This window comes from Solanum lycopersicum, chromosome 9 (genome assembly GCF_036512215.1).
Source record: "Solanum lycopersicum chromosome 9, SLM_r2.1".
NCBI lineage: Eukaryota > Viridiplantae > Streptophyta > Magnoliopsida > Solanales > Solanaceae > Solanum > Solanum lycopersicum.
In genome coordinates this window covers 10655749-10679617 of record NC_090808.1, presented here as the reverse complement: position 1 = coordinate 10679617, position 23869 = coordinate 10655749, and positions in this window count along the sequence as shown.

Sequence of the window (23869 nt, the reverse complement as noted above, 5' to 3'; positions counted from 1 at the left end):
TTTATTATAGTTTGAATAGGATTAACCTATGTAAACTCACCTTCCATGAACTGGTAACATGAAGCATGCTTGTAGTGAATTCGACCTTAATTGCAATTGTAGTAGTGTCTCATCTAGACTATTATTTCAATATCAACTGCATAGAATGTAAATTAGTGGTCAAATATGAATGATGATTAATACATTGGGTAAATTCATAAGATAGCTTATTCTCTCTACTCTACGATGAATTGATAGTTTAATTCCTACGATAGTAGCTTGATCTTGAAGAGCTTTAAACATGTTTGCAACGTGATTAAGTATATGGTTATCTACTTCATTGTATTGATATTATTGATTAAATATGATATATAATCCATGCAAGTGAAGTTGGTTGATGGTCTATGTCCTTCTATATTCTAGCATGATAATGATATGTTTTACTAGTTGTAGCATGACCTTGTAGTAGCTTATGTTTAAGTTCATGTACTACCATTTCCTTTAAGGAAAATAGATGAAAATATGAACATGTTCTTACGTACCCTTATATGAGTGCATGAATTGCACGAGTTAGGAGTCTTAAGTGTAATATGAAGTTGACTTGTTTCATATACTACTGTGTGTTGTAAGGTTTATGCTTGATAGAGTCTTATGTACCAAGTGGGTGGCTACCTCAATATATTTTTCATAGCCATTATGTGATCCTATTGACCAATGTACACACACACTCACTTTATATGCATGTTATAAGTAGTATAGGTCATGGTGTCTAAATGAAAGGTAGTTCTCATATTCACTAGTGTTTACAATTATGCATGTGAAGATGATTATATGAAAGCATGATATGTGTTTCCTTAGATAGGATGAATTGATAGGTATACTAGTATGAGCAAGGGTATGTGACTATGCTATGCATTGCACATGTGTACCTTGAAAGGATAGTTCTACTTTTGGTCTCAATGTGATATGTGAAAGGTTTACTCACATATATGTATACACACACACATGTAAGAAGATCTAGGCAAGAGAGGGGCCTTGAATGGTGTGTTCATGTCTACCCTAACTTTGATGATTCTTTACATATGCTATGTTTATGTGAACGGACTCTTTACATGATTAAGGTTGATGAAATTTCATCTATGACATATTATTTTAGCATATGGGGGGATGTAACAACCCTAAAATTGGATATGCTAAGTAATGCTTAATGTATGTAGAAAGCCTATGATTAGACCGGGTTCACACGGATTGATGCGCGTAAAACCAGACCTCTAAACCCTTGCTATAGCCAAGCCAACCAACTAAGCTTGGAAAGATTGGGTCCTACTATGTATGGCTCCCGAATATTAAGATTTACCCGAATGAGTCTTTTCCAGACTTAAAAAGGGGAAATCTTAAGTTTGAAGGGTCTAGGGGTAAAATGGTCTTTTTCAAGGGTAAGGTTAGTATCGTAATTACCCTAAGTATGTAATTTATTTTTTAATTAATAAGGTGGAGGGATATTTTGTGTATAAAGGGACGAAATTGGCCTTTGAGCAAAATCTTGCTCCACCTAGGTTTGAACCTAGTTTGAGGCAATGATTTAACTTGATTATATAAATTGGTGAATTAATTTAATTAAATAATATTTAAATTCTGATTTAAGAAAAAGGAAAATCATATTCATATTATTAATTAATTAATTAATTTATTGGGTGGTTTGGGTCGGGTCGACCCGGAGGGACCCATTTTATGCGAAGGGGACATCACGGGTTTGAACCTCGATGGTAGCAACATTTAAGTGGATTAAATTAAGGTTTATAATCTAATTTTGAAAGGGCGTTATGTTCATTTAACATATAATTCGAAAAAAAGTCTGATTTTAACATTTGAACAAACATTATATTGACTAAGACTCAACTATAATCCTAAGGAACCTCTCTCGTTTTCACGTTTCAGCCACTCTCACAATCTGCCTCTCTCTCATTTTCTTTCACGTTCTCTCTGCCTAACAAAAACACATGAACAGAAAAGCTACAAAATTGCTTCACACTTGAAGAACTTACACGAAAAATATAAACAAACAAGCTAACCAAAAACGTAAAGTAAAGTTTTGTCTGGTTTATGTTGGAGTTTCACGATTTGGACGTGAGTTTGGAGAAGGTTTTAGAGCAGACAGTAGTGGGTTGAAAAACATTGAAATAAGGTATGAGTTTCTCTCCTAGACTCCTTTCTCCAAGATAATTTTCTTTCCCGTGAATTAAACGAATCTTGAAACTAAGGTTGTTCGCGTTCTTGTCGAACTCTTAGTCACAAGTATCCCTTTGATCTCAATGTGAAATAGGTTAGAGATTATGTTGTTGGTATGTTTGCTTGTAGTTTATGTATGAAGTATGATTTTTGTAATAATGTGTTCATGATTATGTGTTTGGAATTGTAAGCATGTTAAGTTATGTCAACCGAAAGTATGTGAAAAATGATATGTTTTTATGGTTGAATTTTATGTGCGAATGTATATGTAAATTAGGAGGTGTAAAAGTGGTGTAATGTTTCTGGATGTGATGGTAATTCTTTGCTGAGTATAATAATAAAAAGATTACACTTAAAGATTCACCAAATGATCCCTAAAATGTCTTAAGAATTAATGTATGAATAATGATAAAAAGAAGACGAAAATAGTGAACAAATTTCCAGCATTTGGTAGGTTTTGTTTGGCCAAACAAAGTGGTACAAAATGAAATGAAAATTAAATTTAATGTAAGTGAAATCACTAAAGATTGAACCCAAGACATCATTACATAAAATCTACAAAAAAAAAATCAACAAAAGATTAAGACAAAAATGGATTGGATGAGACTTAAATATCTAGCCTGCTGGAAGTTGTAGTCTCGGCCAACTTTTAAGAAAATGAGCTCTGTTTAATTTTTTTAAAAAAATGCAAGGTCATTGGGGATTGAAACCATGACCTAACTAATTTAAAATTTCGTAAAAATTTTGTGAGAAAAATGCAAGTAAAAATAGATGTGATGAGTGCGGAGTGAACCCACAACCTCTTGAATAGATGAGAGATTTAGTAGAAAAATAAAGGAGAAAATAAATGCGGAGAGTGGGTATTGAACCCACAACCTCTTGGATAGGTGATAAAGTTAGGAAATAAATTAAAAGGAAAATAATGAGCTTGTGGGGGATTGAACGCACATCTTACAACTTAAACGAAAAAGGAGAGGAGAAAAATAAAGGAAATATTATGGGGTTAATGGGGATCGAACTAGGGTCCCCCAAATTTGAAATATACAATTATGAAGTTAAAAATAAGATTAAGTATTGTCCAAGGGATTCAAAATCAAGATTACTTGCAAAATTCCATATTGACACATAAGTCATATGTAAGTAAATACATAATTAATGCTACCTGTGAAGATCGAAATAAATATCTTTGCATATCTACAAGATGCAAAAGTCTTGTACCACATAATCTTTGGTAAACATGAATCACTTAGAAAAACTATGAATGAAGCCTCACCGCTTGTATGTGTGGAATCATAAGTCTAGCATACGTTTAAAACTAGGTGAGCCTAATATATATCTGATAAATTGATGTAACATTAGAAAAATTAAGTAAGAGTGTGAAACAGACTAAATGGCCGAGTGCATTGGCATATGAATTAAATGAATATTCAAGTGAAGGGGTTAGTAATTAAGAAAAGAAAGTGTGTTATAGTGAATGAATGAGGTGACAATATGATAAGAGGGTAATGTGAAAGATGAGAGCAATCTTAGATGAGCCAAAGTAAATGTTACTAAAACGTATTCAACTATGAAAGTGTAAAGCTAATGAAGAGACCAATCTATATGAACACTCTAATGAAAGTATTGAAGTTAACGCATACATAATACTAATGATTAGATGAGAAATCATCTATTGAGCTCTGATGTCTTTATGCTAGAAGCTAGCTTCCATGATGTATGAGTTGAATGTAATGGAACTTTATACGGAGCACCGATAGGCTAGGTATGAGCAATGATGCCTTCCTTTTTGAATGGCTAACATTCATGTAAATATCATGAGATGAGTGTGTCCTCCATGCCGAGTATGGGTCTCCTTATATCTCCTAGTGGTTGAACCTATACTGCCAGTATAAGGATCTAGCAAAGTTAAATTCCGTATATACTCTCACATGTTTCGGTTCACTTTGGAAGGTGATTCCATTCCCTATATACTCTAGCATGTTTTGGTTCACTTTGGCCGGTTATTCAACCTATTTTCGGTCTAAGGATTACACAATAAATTTCATTATTCTCACATGATCTATGTTAGTTAAGGTTAATGTTCCCAAAGAAAGAATGAGGCCAATCTCAATGAATGCACATAATGAAATGAACGATACCAAAGGTGTTAGGATAGGATAATCAAGAGGTGAGCTAGACTCAAGAAATGACACTAGGTTATTCTTTGTCATTGCATAACAAACCCGATGAGAATCTTAAACTACATCCTAGTTCTGACTAGTGAATTCACTAGTATATGAATAAATGAAAATGAAGTACGTATGAATGAATGAAGAAGACTCTATGTTTACTAAAGAAGGATCCCTAGTTGAGGTCCCATATGTTGAGCCATCATTTTGGGAATTCCTAATGTCAAGTCCAGGTTTTCAAGGTCTCATGGCATATGATAGAATTATGTGAACTACATGATATGATATGTGCAATACGTTATGTACTGCTTGTGAAATGACAAGTATGATGATGCATGTTACTCTTATGGCATGAATTTTCTAATCCAAATTTGGCAAGTCCACAGACATTCCTAATCAAAATTTGGAAGGTACCATGACTTGACTTTCCATAAATTATGTTGTTAGGAAAGAGCTATTCTTACTCATGCATGTCCTTGGTGTGTGCTTTCATATACCCATACTTAGTACAAATGTGTACAAATCCCATAAAATATCTACTTTTAGGTGAAGGAATAGGTGGATGTTAGAGATTATAGTACGACGTTGCAACCGGATTTTGTAGGACCTCATGATTTCGAGGATGCTTGCCCATTATATTTAGGTTAGATAAATGTTTGAGTTAGTGGAGTATGTGCCATTTGCGTTTCTTTCTCATCTTATTTAAAACATTGTATTGGTTCTATTTTAGCAAGTATACACATAATGCAGTATGGAACTATTTCTTTCATGTGATGATCTTATTATTAGATGGTTGATTGTGGATGTTTATGAGTTTAAGTAAAATGTTTTAAATTATTGTTAAGTAACAACAAGTTCAATTTTTTTGCAAAAATTAACATCGATGAAGTAACAATGATGTATTTAGGCTTGTCTGCGGCCTCTAAGAGGTCAATGTTGTCGTTCTCTTCTACGGTCTAGACTCCGTTCGTGAAAAAGTTTGTATTAGAGAATTCTGTTAAATTCCGAGAGTAATAAGTTTAGATCAACCACATTAAGTAGTTTCTAAGTGATGGTAGTGAAGCGCACCACTATCCTTATTTCGAGACTACAACATGCATAGAAAAAATTCCCTTCTTCAGATATTAACATGCCTTATCTAATGTCTTATTTCTTGGTGCTAAGAGAGTATATAACATCAACTCTTGAGATTCAGAAAGAAGAATACAAGGAGAAACGCAGGCGGAGAGATTGGAGGAGTAGCTGCTGCGGTAAATCATGTTCCTGCCTAGGCTCCAGCTGGTGGAATGGACATGCCTGTTAACCCAACTAGGTTGACAAATGGAGAAGTGAGGACATCCTTTGTATAGCTGGCCCAATCCATCACTTCAAAAGCTCAGGCTATGGAAGCCCAGGTGGAGTAACAACATGTTGCCAAGTAGAACTCACCTATCAGCACCATGGCTAGCAGGTTAAGGGACTTCAAGAGGATGAATCCTCCTGTTTCCACTGGATCTAAGATTTCATAGGATCTCCAGGAGGAGTTAATGAGAGATATGCTGCACGCCAGTATGGGACATTCCAATCTTAGTGTCCATGTCCAACAAGTGGAGGAAAGGAGGAAGAGGAAACATAGTAGGGCAGGGAACATGTCAATGCAAACAGAGAAGAATTTTTCAAGGAACACTAATACTGAAATTAGGGATAAGCCTAGGTTTAAGACGGGACTCTCCAACCAAGGGGAGTTAAGTTCATCCAAGGGTTGCTATTATACGAATTCTGAGCCTAGTGTTAAGAGAAACAGTGAAGTAGATTTAACTTAGAAGGGTTCACCTTGTAGGAAGTATGGATATCTTCATGGAGGAGGGTGTATGAGGGTCTCTAACGCTTGTTACAGTTGTAGCAATCCGGGTCACATGATGAAGGATTTGCCATATATGAGAGGTTGAGCAAAAGGGAATGGGAAAGTTCAGCCGAATGATCAAAGTGAAAAGGCTCCAAAAAAGCAACGAGTCTTCGCACTCAGTTCTAGGGGTTTAGGGGAAGACACCTCTGGTGACGTATCGGGTGTGTAGCCTAAATTAGTTTTTAATGTGTATGGTTTTATGCTGTAGTATGAAATTAATATGTTGGATTTATCATATTGGTTTCTGACCTATGTGTTTATTTATGTTGTATGCTTTGATGAGGCTAGTGTAGAAAAAGTTCGTTAGTCTATTTATGCGAAGCTGCTAGTAGGTTTCAAGGATGTGCACCAACCTACTAATATGTGAATCAGATACTCACCAACAAAAAACATTGAATAGCTTAGGTATGGATTTTATTCAATAAGTGTTATGCTACCATAGACTATTAAACCTGTGTAGTGAGGTTTGAGTTGACAAATTAGATAGGTTATAAATCGGAAGGGGTGAATAAATCCAACAAAGCCATATAATTTCAAATCTAAAGCCAACAAGATGATGTCTAAGTGGTTAGATATACTCCTCCTAACGCTGTTTTTGTTTTAGAAACTTTAAGTTTTAGTGAAATAGTCGAGATGAAGTTGTAAGTCCAAAAATCCTATGTGTAAGAATTGCACTATGTGAGTTAAAATGAATTCATGTTTGCATATAATGTTGATATTTTTTTATAGCGTGGACATGATTTTTTTTGTTTTGCATGATTTGTGAGGTCCATCAAATTATGTGGGATGAAAAAGGATGTTCCCCAATCTCAAATATAAAGCTTAAGATAAGCTTGAGTAATATGCATTATCCATAGTAAGTGTAAAACAGAAATTCCCAAAGAGTAAAGTCTTAAGTACGTTAAGATATTTTTGAAAATCACCCTCTTTATTTTAATAAATGATGTGAAGTGTAATTCGGGGATGAATTTTCTTATGGGGGAAATAATGTAACAATCCTAAAAATGGATATGCTAAGTAATGATTCATGTGTTTAGAATGCCTACGATTAGACATGTTTCACACAAATTGATGCGCATAGAACCAGACCTCTGAACCCTTGCAACCTCCAAGCCAATAACCTTGAGGAATTAGTTGAGCTACGAAAGGTTGGTTCCATCCTTGTAGGCCTCCCAAATATGAAGATTCACCTGGATGAGTCTTTAGCGGACTTTAAAAGGGGAAATCGTATGTTTGGAAGTCTAGGGGTAAAATGGTATTTTTTCATTCTAAGAGTAGTATATTAAATACCCTAAATATGTAATTAATTATCTAATTAATAACGTTGAGGTGAATTTTAGGTAGAAAGGGTCGAAATTGTCCTTTGAGCAAAATCTTTCTCCACCAGGATTTGAATCTTGGTGGGAGCAATGATTTAACTTGATTATTTAAATAAGTTAATTGATTTAACTAATTAATGTTTAAATTCTGATTTAAGGAAAAGGAAAATCAGATTATTATTATTAATGAATTAATTAATGGGGTGGTTTGGGTTGGGTCGACCAGGAGGGACCCATTTTTACGATGGGGATGTCACGGGTTTGAACCTGGATGGAAGGAACATTTAAGTGGATTAAATAGAGGTTTATAATCATATTTTTGTAAGGTCATTATGGTCATTTAATATAAATTTAAAAAATCATATTTTAACAAAAAACATATAATTGAGGTAGTATGCATGCTTTTGTAGGATGAGTTGGTAAGAATTTGTTATCTCATATTGTCATGATTTACCAATCGATTGACTAAATGTTGAATTTTTGGAATTTGAAAGCATGCTTACTATAATGATAAGACAATTTACTGTAAGATTTTTGAAAAATCAATTAAATTGTTCTTTGATTAGATATTGTCAAAATATGTATAGAGTTGATGCATATGAACATTATAATGAATGTAAAAATGAGATTTTATTTTTGGAATGAAGAATGAGAGTCTTATGGCATGATTATTTTTAGGATTGTTTCTAAATTCTAATTTTGTTGTGAGTCCGTTTATGTTATGGAATTGATGTTTTCCCTACAATTGAGGGTATTACTCTTATCTTAATAGGGTGATGATGTGGGTTTGATTGACCTAGAAGTAAGCTTACATTAATGTTGAAAGAAAAGAAAGATTCCTTAATACTAAGTCTCTTATACTGTTTCCCTTGATGATGTATGACCTTGGTGTCTATTGTATTGTGTGAAAACCTTATGTAGTTTACTTAGATGACCTAACTTGAGTATTGGGGCTAAATTGCTTCAATTATAAGGCTTATAATACTTTGGTGTTCATATAATAACTTACTCTACATTCCTTCTAAAGATGTAATCACTTTAAGTGATGAGAATGAAGGTTGTTTATTTAAGATCCTCTTAAGGTTGGGTTAAGTTGCTATTTATTGGGATTACCCTAAGTGGGGGATGGTGATGGAGTAGTAAGGTTGTAGATATTATCTACCTTGTCCTTTTATTCTTACTTGAACTTTAATCTAATGAATTCTTCTTAAACTTGTTCATGAATAGTCATGCATAAATTATGAAATGCGTGAACTTTATATGTTTTGTGTATATTGATTGACATTACCTTAAGGATATTTTAACATTCCAAGGCGCATGAAAGAATATTTTTGATAAAATCCATGTTTTCTCATGTGTATTGTGCATCTTAATATGTTAATTGCACATTTGACTTCAAGAGGTAAGATAAGAAAAATGGTAATAGTCACTTGTGAGGTGAAATGTTTATCCTTATAGTGAAAAGTTAAGTCTCTTTAAAATGAAATATTTAGAGTCTTGAGAATTATGTGACTTTTATGATTTGGGATGCATAATTGTAGGATCATTCTATGAAGGTTAAATCATATTTAGCTAAGTGCTCATGTGTGTGCCTATTGATTTGTGTGATTCTTCTCAAAATATACTTATTGTAAAGGTGAGTACTATGTTATAAATTGACATTTTGTGAAATTTCTTCTTATTTGTTGTGATGTACTTGGTGTGATCTGGCATTTAGACTTCACTATGAATGAAAGATAAGCATGCCTTTTTTTTCGAAGTTGAGAATTTCTCATTTTAAGAGGAAATTGACCTTGTACCTTGCTTAGGTGTGAACTCATGATACATGTATCTTTGTTAAGGCAAATGACATTCATCTATGGACACCACTAAACATGGTATGGTTGAGTATAACCTTCATTTCACTAGATCTAACTAATGAAGATATTTGTTGATTCAATGAACTAAAGTTTATGTGCATTGAAGTAAGAGTGCCTAAATTGCTTCTTGAGTGTTGTTCAAATATGAATTTGTGTGGCCTTGCAGAATTCTATGTTAATGAATTGAAGTGTAATGACCATGTTATGATTAGGAGAACGATGTTCCTCCTATGAACATGATAAGAGCCTATGTGTTTGATGCATTAAATAATGAGTGAGTAATGGTTTTGCTTGCTTGTGCGCATTGAGCATTAAAATGATTTGATGTTGTTATAAACTTTATGAACTCTCTATGAGGCATTGATGTCCTTGATGTGATTAAAGATCTCTAAGTGTCATTCCACCACGAATGTTCCCAAGTGGGGATATTTTAAGACCCTTAAATGAGATACGGTTAGTAGATCCTAACATGTTTTTCTTAAGTTTATAAGTTCATAAAATCACTAATATTATGGTTTAGAGGCAGTGTGTAAAGTTTCAAATGATTTGGAAGTCAAACGTAAAGGGACGATTAAACCGTTCGATGACTAGCCGCCTATGTGTCTTATGTGTCCATGCGTGATTATATACTTTATTTGATGATATTATTAAGTATTAAAATTAGTAATAATGCTTTTTAAAGATGTTATATGGTTTTTTGAGAAGTTTGGAGGTCAAACGACCAAGAACGTCCAAGGCATTCGAAAAGTAGCCCTTAAAACGCTCAATGTGTGTCTTCATGGGGCATAGCCTGTTTGGATGAGTTGCATGTTTTTCTTTTTGGTGAAACTTATGTGGAAGGTCTAAAACATTTAAAGGTGTGAATTTAAGTTGTAAACGTCCAGGTACGACTTCTAAAGGGCCCCACAAAATGCCCCAAAAAAAGGACCTAAGGCTGGTTGCAACACTATCTTGCAGTGTCAATCGACGGACTAAACGATGGCCAGTTTATGAATGAATGGACCCTTGGTGAGGTCTCATCAATTGGTACTTAGATTTTTCAGATCTCAACCAAAAAAATGTCCAAGTAGTAATCGATAGAATCCAAAAGATGGCCCGTAACCTGACCTACGACCGACGATTTCTCCATCGATGGTGGCCTGTAAAAAAGTGCCTACGTCTGTTTCATGATGGCCCATAAGATGACCTAACCTGATTCTAATTTTATTATTTAACTACTTTTGTGTAACAACCTTAAAACGGCTATGCTAAATAATGCTTAATCTTTCTAGAATGCCTAAAATAAGACCGGGTTCACACGAATAGATGCGCGTAGAACAAGACCACTGACTCCTTACTATTGCCAAGACAACTAACTTGGGGAGTTTTTTTAGCTAGGAAAGTGTGGTTCAGCAATGTAGGGCTCACGAATATGAAAATTTACCCGGATGAGTCTTTACCGGACTCAAAAAGGGAAAATCATATGCTTGGAGGGTCTAGGGGTAAACTTTTCCTTTTCCAGGCTAAGGGTAGTATAATAATTACCCTAAATATATAATTAATAAATTATTTAATATGGTGAAGGGGTATTTTAGGACCAGAGGGTCAAAAAAGGGCTCTTAGAGTGAAGTCTTGCTCCACCCGGGTTTGAACCTAGGTGGAAGAAATGAATTAAATTTATTTTAATTTAAGTTGGTAAATTAATGTTATTAATAAATATTTATTATTTATTACCTTTTTTAAATAGAAGTAAAATCAAATTTTTTAACATTTCATAAAACCTTATTTGACTAAGTCCTAAACTAGACTCCTAAACCTAATAAACCTCCCACTCTCTCACGTCTATCTCACTTTCACGTTCAATCTCTCTTATCCCATTCACGTTTCTTTCTGCCAAATAACATTAAAGAACAGAATATTTACCAAGGTTCTTCATACATGAAGAACTCACATGATAATATAATAAAAACAAACGTAAATCAATAACATAGTCAAAGGGAAGGTTTTCCCTCGAGTGAGGTGTTGAACTTTTGGTGTTGGACATATCTTTGGAGAAGTTTTTAGGCATCAAGTTGCGGTTTGAACGACTAAAAGGTATGGCTTATCTTCTCTCTTGGTCCTTTTCCAAAGAGAACCCTAAGGTTCAGTATATTCAATCTGAAGACTAGGGTTGTTCGCCATTACATGTCCGTGTCACTAGCTCCCAATTATTTGTAGGTTGGGTATGTTTGCTGGTAGATAAAAGGCGTGTGTTGCGTTTTCGTGATGAATATGTTGATGCAACTTTGGTTGAAATAGTATGAATGACAACCAATGTGTTTCGAAACTGTGTGCATGTGTGTGCAAAAATGTGACCTTGACTAGGTGTTCTCAAGTTACGGCTCAAAAATTGTAATGTTATAGTTGTGATCATACGTGCACAAACTTATGTAAATCGTGATGTTCATATGAAGTGTAATTTGGTTGAATTGAGTGAAAAACTCTTGTCTAATCGAATCCATAAAATACACCTAAAATGTTCTAAATGAACTATAAAATTCCCTAAGAACTAATGTGTAACTTGATGGAAAGATGATGACAAAAAACAACAAAACTGATTGTTTCAAATGATGAGTTTCAGTCAAGTTAAAAGGCTTCAAAATGTTGTGAAAAAAATTAATTAAAACAAGTGAGTTCATGGAGGATTGAACCCATGACCTCACCATGCTAAAAACCATGAAAATAAAGAAGTAAAAAGTATTTCAGTGAAGGGGATTCGAACCCACAACTTTTTGGCCAAGCTTAAGGAAAAATGAAAAGAAAATAACTGTGAGGCATGGGATTCGAACCCACGACCTCTAGGCGGAAAAGGAGAATTAAATGAAAAATAAAGTTAGGCTGTGGGGGTTCGATCCCACAACCTCATGGTTAACTCAAAGAGGCCATAGAAAAAGAAATTAAAATAAAAAAGGGGTTGTGGGGGTTCGATCCCACAACCCCTCAGCCAAGAAAGAGAAAATATAAATAAAAGGAATTAAAAGAAAATGAAGGCGTTGGGGCTTGATCTAGGGTCCCCAGGCCGTGTGGAGCAAAATAAAATAAATGAAAAATGTGAGTGTTGTCCAAGGTACTGGAAACCACATTCCCTTGCCCACATTATGTATTGATACATAAGTCATACGTGATTTAATATTCAAGAAAAATAATGCCTACTTATATCGAAATCGAAATATTGGCATACATACAAGATGAATAAGTCTTGCACCACATAATCTTAGGATGATATGAATCACTTGAACGAACTATGAATAAAGCCTCGTGGATGGTATGTATAAACCCATACGTCTAGATTACGGTTATAAATAAGTGATCCTACGATGTATGTAATGAAATGATGAAACCATAGAAGGGTTTACTAAGAGTGTAAAACACACTAAAATGACCAAGTGCATTGGCTCATGATGAAATTAAAAATGAAATAATCTAATTTAGAATGAAATGACAAAATGAACAATGAAATGATGAAACCCTAGAAGGGTTATGTCAGAGTGTGAAAAACATTAAATTGCCAAGTTCATTGGCATATGATGAAATGAACATTGACGTAAAAACGAATGAGTAATTATGAAGAGCAAATGCGCTAATGTTAATGAAATGGTGAATACATGATCTGACGCTTATGTAAAAGATTTGAGCAATCTAAAATGAGGCTATGTAAATGTTACCAAAACGTACTCACCTATGAGAGTGTAAAGTTAAAAAAGAGACCAATCTCTAAAACATTCTAATGAAAGTATTAAGGTTAACAAACTTAATACAAATGATGAGATGACAAATTATCTATTGAGGTATGATATCCTCATACTAGAAGCTAAGTTCAATTACGTATGCGTTGAATATAATGGAACTTTATACTGAGCACCGATAGACCCGCTATGAGCGGTGATGCCTTATTTCTAGAAGGGAGGAGGTTCACGTATTTGTCATGAGATGAGATTGTCATGCATGCTGGGAATAGGTATACTTATATCTCCTAGTCTTTGATCCCATACTTCAAATATAGATATCTGGGAGGGTTCAATTCCCATGTACGCTAGCATATTTTTTGTCATTTTGGCCAATGATTCCACCTCTTTTCGATTTGGGGGAGACATTGGATTTCATGATGCTCACATAATCTATGTCAGTTAATGTTAATGTTTCCAATGAATGAATGAGTCCATCCTCAAAAGATGCAGATAATGAAATGAAACATACCAAAGATGTTAGGGTAGGACGATCAAGAGGTGAGCTAGACTTAGGTAATAACACTAGGTCATTCTTGACCATTGCACAACGAACCCGATGAAAGTCTTAAACTAAATCCAAGGCATATCTGGTGTTTTTATTAGCCTATGAAAGAAATGAAATAAAGTAAATATGAATGAATGAAGCAGACTCTTTGTTTACTAAAAAGGCTCCCTAGTTGAGGTCCCATATGTTGAGCCCTCATTTTGGGAAGTCTTAATCTCAAGTCCATGATCCCAAGGTCTCATGGCATATGAATGACCGTTATGAAAGATGTTATGTGCTATGCAATATGTTATGTGCTATGTCTAAGATGTTATATGTTGTGTGCAATATGATAAGTATGATGATGCGTGTTACTCTCATGGCATAACTTTCTTAATCCAAATTTAGAAAGCTTACTTACTTTCCTAATCCCATTTTTGCAAGCCCAAAGGCTTGACTTTCCATAATCATGTTGTTAAGAAAGAGCTGTTCTTACTCATGCATGTCCGTGGTGGATGCTTGAATATACCCATACTTAGTACAAATGTGTACCAATCCAGTAAAATTCTATAATTTAAGGTCCAGGCACAAGTGGACGCTAGAGCTTACAGGTTAACATTGCAGTTATCCGTACGTGGAGCTTTCATCCGTATTTGGTGGGTACTCATGCTTTCGAGGATGTCTACCGTTATTATCTGTTTTAGATGTAGGCTATAACTAGTGGAGCATGTACCACTATTAATTCTTTCCACTTTTGTTCAAACTTTTTACTGGTGCCGTTTTGGCAAAAATACGTTTAAAAAAATTATGAACTGATTGTTTCATTTGATTATCTCTATATTAGATGGTTGATTTGTGAACGCCTATTATGTTATGTTTAAGATGTTTAGAAAGAAATAATAAAACAAAAATTTCAAATTTCCACTAAAAATAACCTAGTGAAATAATAATGACGTATGTAGGCTTATCTCCCACCTCTGAGACGTCAACGACGCCGGTCTCGTCTGGGGTCTAGATTCCAGCCGTGACAAAGTTGGTATCAAAGCACTAGGTTAAATATTGAGGATAATAAGTTGACATCAACAACATTGAGTAATTTTTCAGTCATGGTAGTGACGTGCACCACTATCCTGATATAGAGATTGTATGATCTGTAGGAAAATTCCCTTCTTCTAATCTTATCGTGACTTCTTTAATGTCTGATTTATTGGTGTTAAGAGAGTATCTAACCTTAATTATTGAGATTCAGAATGAAGAATACGAGGAGAAATGCAGGCGGAGAGATTGGACGAGCAGTTGTTGGGGTAAATCAAGTTCCTCCCTAGACTCCAGCTACTGGAATGGAGATGCATGTTAACCCAACTGGGTTGATAGATGGATATGTAAGGAAAACCCTGGTATAGATGGCCCAAGCAATAACCTTACAGGCTCAGGCTATGAAATCCCAGGCATAGCAACAAGGTGTTCCCAGGAAGAACAAGTTAAGGGACTTCACGAGGATGAATCCTCCCATTTACACTGGATCTAAGATTGCTGAGAATCTCAAGGAGGAGTCTAGGGCAGCTATGCTGCATGAGAGCATGGACTTTTCCAAGCTTATGGTCCGTGTCCAACAAGTGGAGGAAAAAAGGAAGAGAAAGCGTACTAGGGCAGGGAGCAGGTCAAGGAAAGATGAGAAGAATTTTTCAATAAAGAGTAGTACTAAAATCAGGGATAAGCCCAGGTTTAACAAGGGACTCTCCCACCAAGGGGAGTCAATTTCATTTAAGGGTCGCTATGAAAAGGATTCCGAGTGCAGAGTTAAGAGATACAATGTTGTTTCTGAAAAAGAAAGATGGAAATCTTAGAAGGTGTATCGATTATTGGTAGATCAACAATGTCATTATCAAGAATAAATATCACCTTCATAGAATATATTATTTGTTTGACCAACTACAAGGATTTTGTTTCTTCTCGAATATTTATCTTAGTTCAGGGTACCATCAGCTTAGTGTTAGGGATTAATGTGTTCCAAAGACATCCTATCGCACCCGTTATGGTTATTACGAGTTTCTAGTTATGTCATTTGGTCTTACTAATGCACCTGTTGCATTTATGGATCTCATGAACAGATTCTTCCTTGAATACCTTGACTCTTTCATCATAGTATTCATTGATAACATTCTCATATACTCTATGACCAAGGAAGATTCTTGAACAACATTTGAGACTAACCTTGCAGGTACTTAAAAAAAATCAATTGTATGCAAAATTTAGCAAGTGTGAATTCTGGCTTAGATCAGTGACCTTCCTGGGTCATGTTGTCTCTGACAAAGATGTGAAGGTAGATCCTAGGAAGAATTATGATGTTAAGAACTGGCCAAAACCACTTACTCCCCCAGATATCCTTCGCTTCTTGGGATTGGATAGTTACTAAAGTATGTTCGTGGAGGGTTTTTCTTCAATTGCTGCCTCACTAACAAATTTGACTAAGAATAAGGCCAAGTTTTACTGGATGAAGACTTGCGAGAAAAGTTTCCATGAGCTCAAGGAGAGACTCACTTCAGCCCCGGGGCTTACTTTGCCTATGTTTGGTGAGAATTACACTGTCTTTTGTAATGCATCTAGGTTTGTATTGGTTGTGTTCTTATGCAGGGTGGTAAGGTGATATCTTATACATCCAGACAGCTCAAGGTTCATGAGAAGAATTATACCACTCATGTCCTGGAGTTGGCAGCTATGGTGTTTGCACTAAAGCTGTGGAGGCACTACTTGTATGGGGTGCATGTGGATGTGTTCATATAGTTTTTTATTATGTCTTGAGGGGTCTTTCCCTAGTGTACTCCATAGTTGTTGAGTCTAAGATAACAAAGAGACTTAGGATTTTACTATGTATTACGACTTATGTTTTTGTATATATAAGAAGTAAAGTTTCTATCATATGAGGTGCTATGAAATGCTTTAAATTTTCGTCTAAATTTTCTATGTCAATGCTATGAATGATAACTATGGGCTTGTGCAGGACCTACGAGAGCTCAAGTATTCCATGTTGCTTCTAGGGGGTGGTCTTCAGATGTGATATAACCATTTAATAAGAGTATATAAAATTTGGCCTAGCCCATACATCAGAATAATAAAACCAACATATATGTCATATAACGTTTAGTATCCAAATGAAAAGGAAAGAAACATAAGAGTCTTAAAACTAAATAACTTCATAGCTTCATAGTGGCATTGCCCTCTGAAGGTGAGGACCTACCCAACTTGGATGATTAAAAATTCCAAGCCTTCTTCAATGTCGTCTCCAAAACGTCCTTCAACGACCGGAACCTAAAATGTTGGGGAAATGGATGAAATAGGATTATTACACCACTCGTACTAAGTATGAGAAAATATGCACACATACTATGAAAATGTTCTAAGAAAATGCACATCTTATAAAGTATGAAATTTTCATTAAAACCTTTATGTACATTAAACAAGACCATAACAACCAATAGGACATTTTCATCAAGTCATATGCATGTACATAACAAGAATATCAACATAAAAACTAGTCAAGTCAACATGTATATCATATTATTGAATACATAGTCAAGTAATTCTATCATCAAGCCATAATACAAAACCTTAGGAAAGTCATGATGAGATTCTTGTCACCAATGTGAGGTAGCCCTAGTGGACCTTTGTTTATTAGGGTAAATGTGATTGGATTATGAACTTGATATGGAAAACCTTTATATGAGCCTTCTGTGTAAACTACCCTATGAGAACAAAGGCTAGCACTGAGTGAGTGTGGTACGGGAAGTAGTTATAGTTAAAGAATGAGGCTATATTACAAATCATGCCCTTCATATTTCTTAACAATGTGCCTACATGGGATGTATCTAAGTCCAACCATTTTCAAGTAGAACACCCTCATTGTAGTGAGTTAGAACTCTGAATTCCATGTCATGCTATCATGGTCTATTACGTTTATTGCCTTTTCTCATAATGTGGGATACCTAATAGTATTAGATAAGTTCTATAAATTTCAGGTGGTGGTATGAGATGCTATCTAGACATTGCACAATAGGCTTTTAAGGTGTTAGTGAGAGTTCCTTGGTCTTGTCCAAGACCAATACTTGAATATCCTTTATGTGATGTATTAGTCTTAAATGAAAAATGGAAATAATTAATAAAGTTAAGAAATTATGTTGAATGAATAAGTAACTATCTAGAGTAGTCAAGGGTTGTCTAGTTAACGCGTGAAGGGGGCATAGGAATTGTCACTTCGTATCTTACCTAGATAAGTCTTAAGAATGACTCTAGTTAGGGAAAATGATTGAATATGTATAAAAGATCTAAAATTAGGTAGTCCTAAAAATTACTTAGGTAATCTTGAAGAGGTCAATTATGGACGTAATCATCTTGATTTACATAAGTTAGTCTTTTGATAGTTTTTGAAAGGAGAATGTCATATTATCTAAATGTTGTTGTGTTAAGTGAGAATGATTCTATCCTAGGTAGTATATAAGTGTGTTTGAAATTGATTATATGGGGGGATATCTTCAAAACTCATTCAAGTGAGACTTAGAATCACCGTTAGTAGAGGAAATCTCGTGGTCATATGTTTGATGTTTTGTAAGTATGGTTGTGTCACATTATAAGTAAGTCTTGAGGGTCATTTAGGCATGCTTAGGGAGGTTGTATGGGAGGTCTCTCTTTGTGTTGCTTTAGTGAGTCTTAGGGTAGTTTTTAATGGGATAATCACATGTTAGGAAGTGTTAGAAGGGAAGGTAAAATATTTCACTGTTACAGTGAGGCAATTCACTGTACAGTGAATATGGCTTACTGTAAAGTAGGCTAAAAAATGTGAATAATTTCTTAAATGTTATATTATGCTTTTCTAAGTTGATAATTGATGTACCGTGGTTTCACGGTACTTTTAACACTTTTTCCTTAATTTTAGTGTATGTCCAATAGCTTTTTTGTATTGATTTTTGTGTAAGTTTCTCCTTATTTGCAGGAAATTTATCCAAAGAAGAACGTAGAAGTTTTTGAGCAAGAAATGTAGAAGAGACCACCTACGGAGCTTATGACGGTCCATCGAGTCTGTGACGGTCCATAGGTTGCATCGTAGTGAGAAGAGAAGCTGTGAAGGATGATGGGGAAGCCTGACTTAGTGTGAGATTATGGAAGTCCATGACGGACCGTCATAGCCACGATGGTCCGTCGTGCTGGTTCGTCATAACGATCAGAGAGTAGTCCCACCCAGTATCGAAATTCCAAGAAGTTAAAATATTATTGAACGGAGACCCTCAATGGATCGTTGTGCTTGGAACGGTCCGTCATACATGTTCGTTGAGGGTAATGAAGAAAGCAGCAGAAGAATTTGTGAAGTATGGTACGAGAAAGGCCATGATGGCCCATCGTAACCCCTACGGTCCGTCACGAGGTCCATCGACTCAGAAGTGTTTGTACAAATTTTGAGTAATTACAATCCTTCTTTTATTAGGTTTTTGTTTTTATTATAAATAGTTCGAAAAAAGTCATTTTTGGGGTTAGACTTTTTGTTAGACTGTTAGACTTTTCTATAATCTTTAGTTCTGTTGTTCAAGTAGTGAAGGATTAATTTCAGTAATTGATACATTTTTTCTGGATTTTATTGTTGGTGCTTTTATTGACTAATCAAGTGAATATATGCATTTTATTCTTTCTCATTAAAGTAAGTGCATGAAATCTTATATTAAATATATGAATAGTGTTATTATGACCATGGGTAACTAAACTTTATAACTAGGATTGTGGGAACCATGGCTGAATAATAAGGTAAAATCTAACTAAAAAAGAAATTCTAGAATGGTGTCTTGCATGTATTGATAATTCTTTCATTTAGAAGTCATTTTAACGGATGGCCAACGTTAGAACTCGCTTGAATGCTACTTGCCAGACGAAGAAAGTAGATAGTAGGAAATAATTATCAACATAGATTTAGTGTACACTATCTAATAGGCTAGAGTCGGTTGGTACGAGGTAATAACTTACTCAAATATCGAATAGAATGCTTAATATAAGGTAAAGGTAAGGGTTAGTATATTAACACACGTAGTCGAACCAACCTATGGAGATAAATTTTCTATATGCCGGACCAAGACTTTAGAGATACATAATTTATCACTTTACATGCAAGATACTACAAAAGAATTGTTATAGTTAGAATAATCGAATTAGGAACCCGTGGGGAACACTTAAGACCTAGTTACTTTTATTAATTGATTAAGCTACGAGATTTGAATCTGTCAGTTGGTTACTTAGATTTAGTTAATTATTTTCATTAATTTTTAGTTAAAAATCCCCTTTTCTGTGTTTTGTTTTCTAAGGAAATAGTTGACTAAATAATAGTAATAATAGAATAAAATAAAGTCTGAACTATTTTCATCGTGGGATCGACCCCAACTTCATTAGTTGGGTTCTTTACTTGATACGACTGCTTTACTTCTTATTTCAGAAGTAAGTTTGAGTGTATCAAATTTTGGTGCCGCTGTTAGGGAATGTAGATTCTAGATTAACTTAAACTTATTACTAAATTTTAGTCAATATTTTCTTAATTCAACTTTTCTATTGATTTTTATTCTTGCAGAACTAACTTTCTTGTATGCCAAATATACGGAGAGGAAAAGAACCCTTGTTTACCTACGACCGCAAATTAGAGCGTACACTACACAATATGAATCGAAACTTGGGTATTGATGGTGATGATCCAAACCAAAACATCCCAGCTCCAGTTGATGGTCATGGTAAGTTATTACCCGATGATCGTGGTAAAAATAAACAAAAGGGACAAAATCTCTCTCCACATCCTCAAGAATACTACATAGGTTATGATAATATTACAGACTCTAATGGGCCACATGTCTTGCCCCTCTACCACAAGGCCACACCTTTGTTGAAACTAGTAGTCTTTGCTTATTATAAATTTTGCTCCTATTTGCTAGGTACTAGAGTTATAATGCATATTAACCATTCAGGATTGAAATATTTGATGTCAAAGAAGGATGCGAAACCGAGGTTGTTTCTTTGGGTATTACTGTAACAAGAATTTGACTTTGAGGTGAGGGATAGAAAAGGGACCAAAAATCAAGTTGTCGATCACTTGTCTCGTCTATAAGATAAAGCTGTGAGAGAGTCAGGGGATAAGACTCATATTGATGATACATTCCCAGATGAGAATGCATTCGCTGCCTCAAAAGACTTGATTCCATGGGTCGCAGATTTGTCGAACTATCAGTCAAGCAATATTGTTCGATCGGACTTGTCCTTTCATCAAAGAAAAAAGTTCATGCACGATATGAAGAAGTTCTTTTGGGATGAACAATATTAATATAGTAGCTGTGCCGATAGGGTTATTCGGCATTGTGTGCTAGAAGTTTAGATGTTGAGTGTTTTAGAAGCATGCCATTCCTCACCCGTTGATAGACATCGTAGTTGTATCTGAAACGCTTATAAAATATAAAAATGTGGTTAATATTGTCAAACTAGTCATCAAGATGCTCATGAGTATTCCAAAGTATGTGATAGATGCAAAAGAGATGGCGACATTTCAAGAAAGTAAGAGCTCCCTCTAAACCCCATTTTTGTGATTGAGTTATTTGATGTTTGGGCTATTGACTTTATGGGTCCTTTTGTGAGTTCTCCTGGAATGAAGTTTATTTTAGTAGTGGTTGATTATGTATTTAAATGGGTGGAAGCTATCACCCTCTCAAACAATGAAGTGAAGAGTGTCACTACGTTCTTGAAAAAAAATATATCCTCTTGATTTGGTACCCCTAGAAAAATTATTAGTGATGGGGGATCACACTTTTGCAACAAATTGTTCAAGGGATTATTGGAGAAATATGGGATTCACCATAATGTGGACAATCCTTACCATCCTTAAACTAATGGTCAAGTTGAAGTGTCAAATAGTGAGATCAAACAGATATTTTCAAAAAAAGTGAACACTATTAGAACGGATTGGACCAGGAAGCTTGATGATGCTCTTTGGGCCTACCGGACAATGTATAAGACTCTCATAGGCATGTCCCCATACAAACTTGTATATGGGAGAGCTTGTATTCTTCTGATTGAATTAAATCATAAAGCCATGTGAGCTACGAAGGAGTTGAAAATGGATTGGAACGAAGCTGCCGAACAACGGTTAACTGGGTTGAATGAACTCTATGAATTTTTCCTGAAAGCTTATTAAAGCTCAGCCCTCTACAAAAAAAAGATGAAGAAGTATCATGACCTTAAAATTGAAACACGAGTGTTCATAGTTGGGGATTTGGTGCTTTTATAAAATTGTAGGTTGCGCTTGTTTCCAGTCAAGTTCAAGTCCAAATGGACTGGCCCTTAATTGATTACCCAACTATTCCCTCATGGAGCATTTGAGTTGGAAAACAAGGAGGGTGTGCGGTTTAAGGTGAATGGACAACGATAAAAAGTTATTTCGGGCATTCTGCATCGGCGAATGAATTCATCGAGGCATACCATTTTGTAATCAAGTGTCTTCAGTCATGCCAAGATATTAAATCAGGGTTTGTTTGGGAGGCAACCCAATACGTGGCACATCACTAGGAAATTCTGAAGAATATCACTCCGTAATATGCATTGATGGATACGTCGATGGACCCCTGTCCTAAGTGTCTCCATACTTTTTCTAAGTGTCCTCTGACTGACATCTATGAAGGACTGTCTTATCCACGACGGTCCATCCTACACAACCGTCATGGTTGTCAAAGACTCTATTCCAAAGGATCTCTAACTTTTTCTATGTGTTCTATGAGGCACATCTACGATGGACCATTGTAACCACGACGATCCGTCCTGCACAACCGTTATGGTTGTCAGACACCCTTGTCGTAAGGGTCTCCATTTTTTTAAGTGTCCACTAACGGACATATACGACGGACTTTCATACCCTCGATGGTCCGTCCTTCACAACCATCATGACTGCTAGAGACCCCTCTCTTAAGGGTCTCTATTATTTTTCTAAGTGTCCTCTGACGGACATGTACGATGGACCGTCGTAACCACGATGGTTTGTCCTGCACAAGCATCATGGTTATCAGAGACCCTTGTCCTAAGGGTCTCCATTTTTTTAAGTGTGCACTAACCGACATATACGATGGATCATCATACCCTCGACAAACCATCGTACCTTCGATGGTCCGTTCTGAACATCCGTCATGACGGTCAAAGACCCCTCCCATAAGGGTCTCTATACATTTTCTAAGTGTCGCACGATGGACATTGACAATGAACCATCATTATCACGATGGTCCGTCGTGCTTATCCGTCATAACTTTTATAGAAGTTCCTTTTGAGAGTCTCCAAGTAAACATTGTTGAAGTTAGACATGACAAACCCCATGACAATCCGTCATAGTCACAACAGGCCGTCACCTGGTCCATCATGTTTCACTACTATTACAAAGATGTCATTACAAGTTTGCTCTTATGTGTATTTTCTCTAATTTTTGCTTGTGTCCTTTTCTCCTTCTACTACTAATAATGATTCTTTACTGTTACTATCTCTAGTTTCACCGAAACAAGATCGTGTTTATGCACGTGGGCATTCACAGTGTTTCGCCCTGTCTGCCTGACTACTTATAGGCTCTAATGATGAGCATGATCCCGAGTACATGCCCCCAGGCACTGCCACCCCAGCACAAGATGCACGTACAAACACAGCTACGCCCTAAAATGTGGCATCTGGCATAGTCTTTGCCTCCTGCACACTGACCGGCATACCTTCTAGGATTGTTACACAAGAAGAAGGAGCATCTGGTCCTTAGGAGTTTTGTGGTCGGAGAAAGCTCTGGGTCTGCAGACATTTCTGCAGCCACCACGGCTACACAATCTGACTCGTCTGATGAGGGTGACAGTCGTGATTCCACTTCAGGCTCACCGATTGTAGTTACCGCCTCGGTTGTCGACCAGCCATACCGGTGGAGTGTCGACGGGCAATACCAAGTGTATTAAGATGCCAAGTTTCTAAATGATAAAGGCATCATGAAACGGACACTAACACTGGAGAGGCGTGTCCTTACAAGAAGTCTCCACACCAGGACAGATAACCACCCTCTCTTCACCAGACACCCACTAGAGTGGACGACTCATTCTTTGAGCTGCTACAGTAAGGAGTTGGTCTGAGTGTTTTACGCCTCTTATTTGGCTACTCTCTGATCACAGATCGATA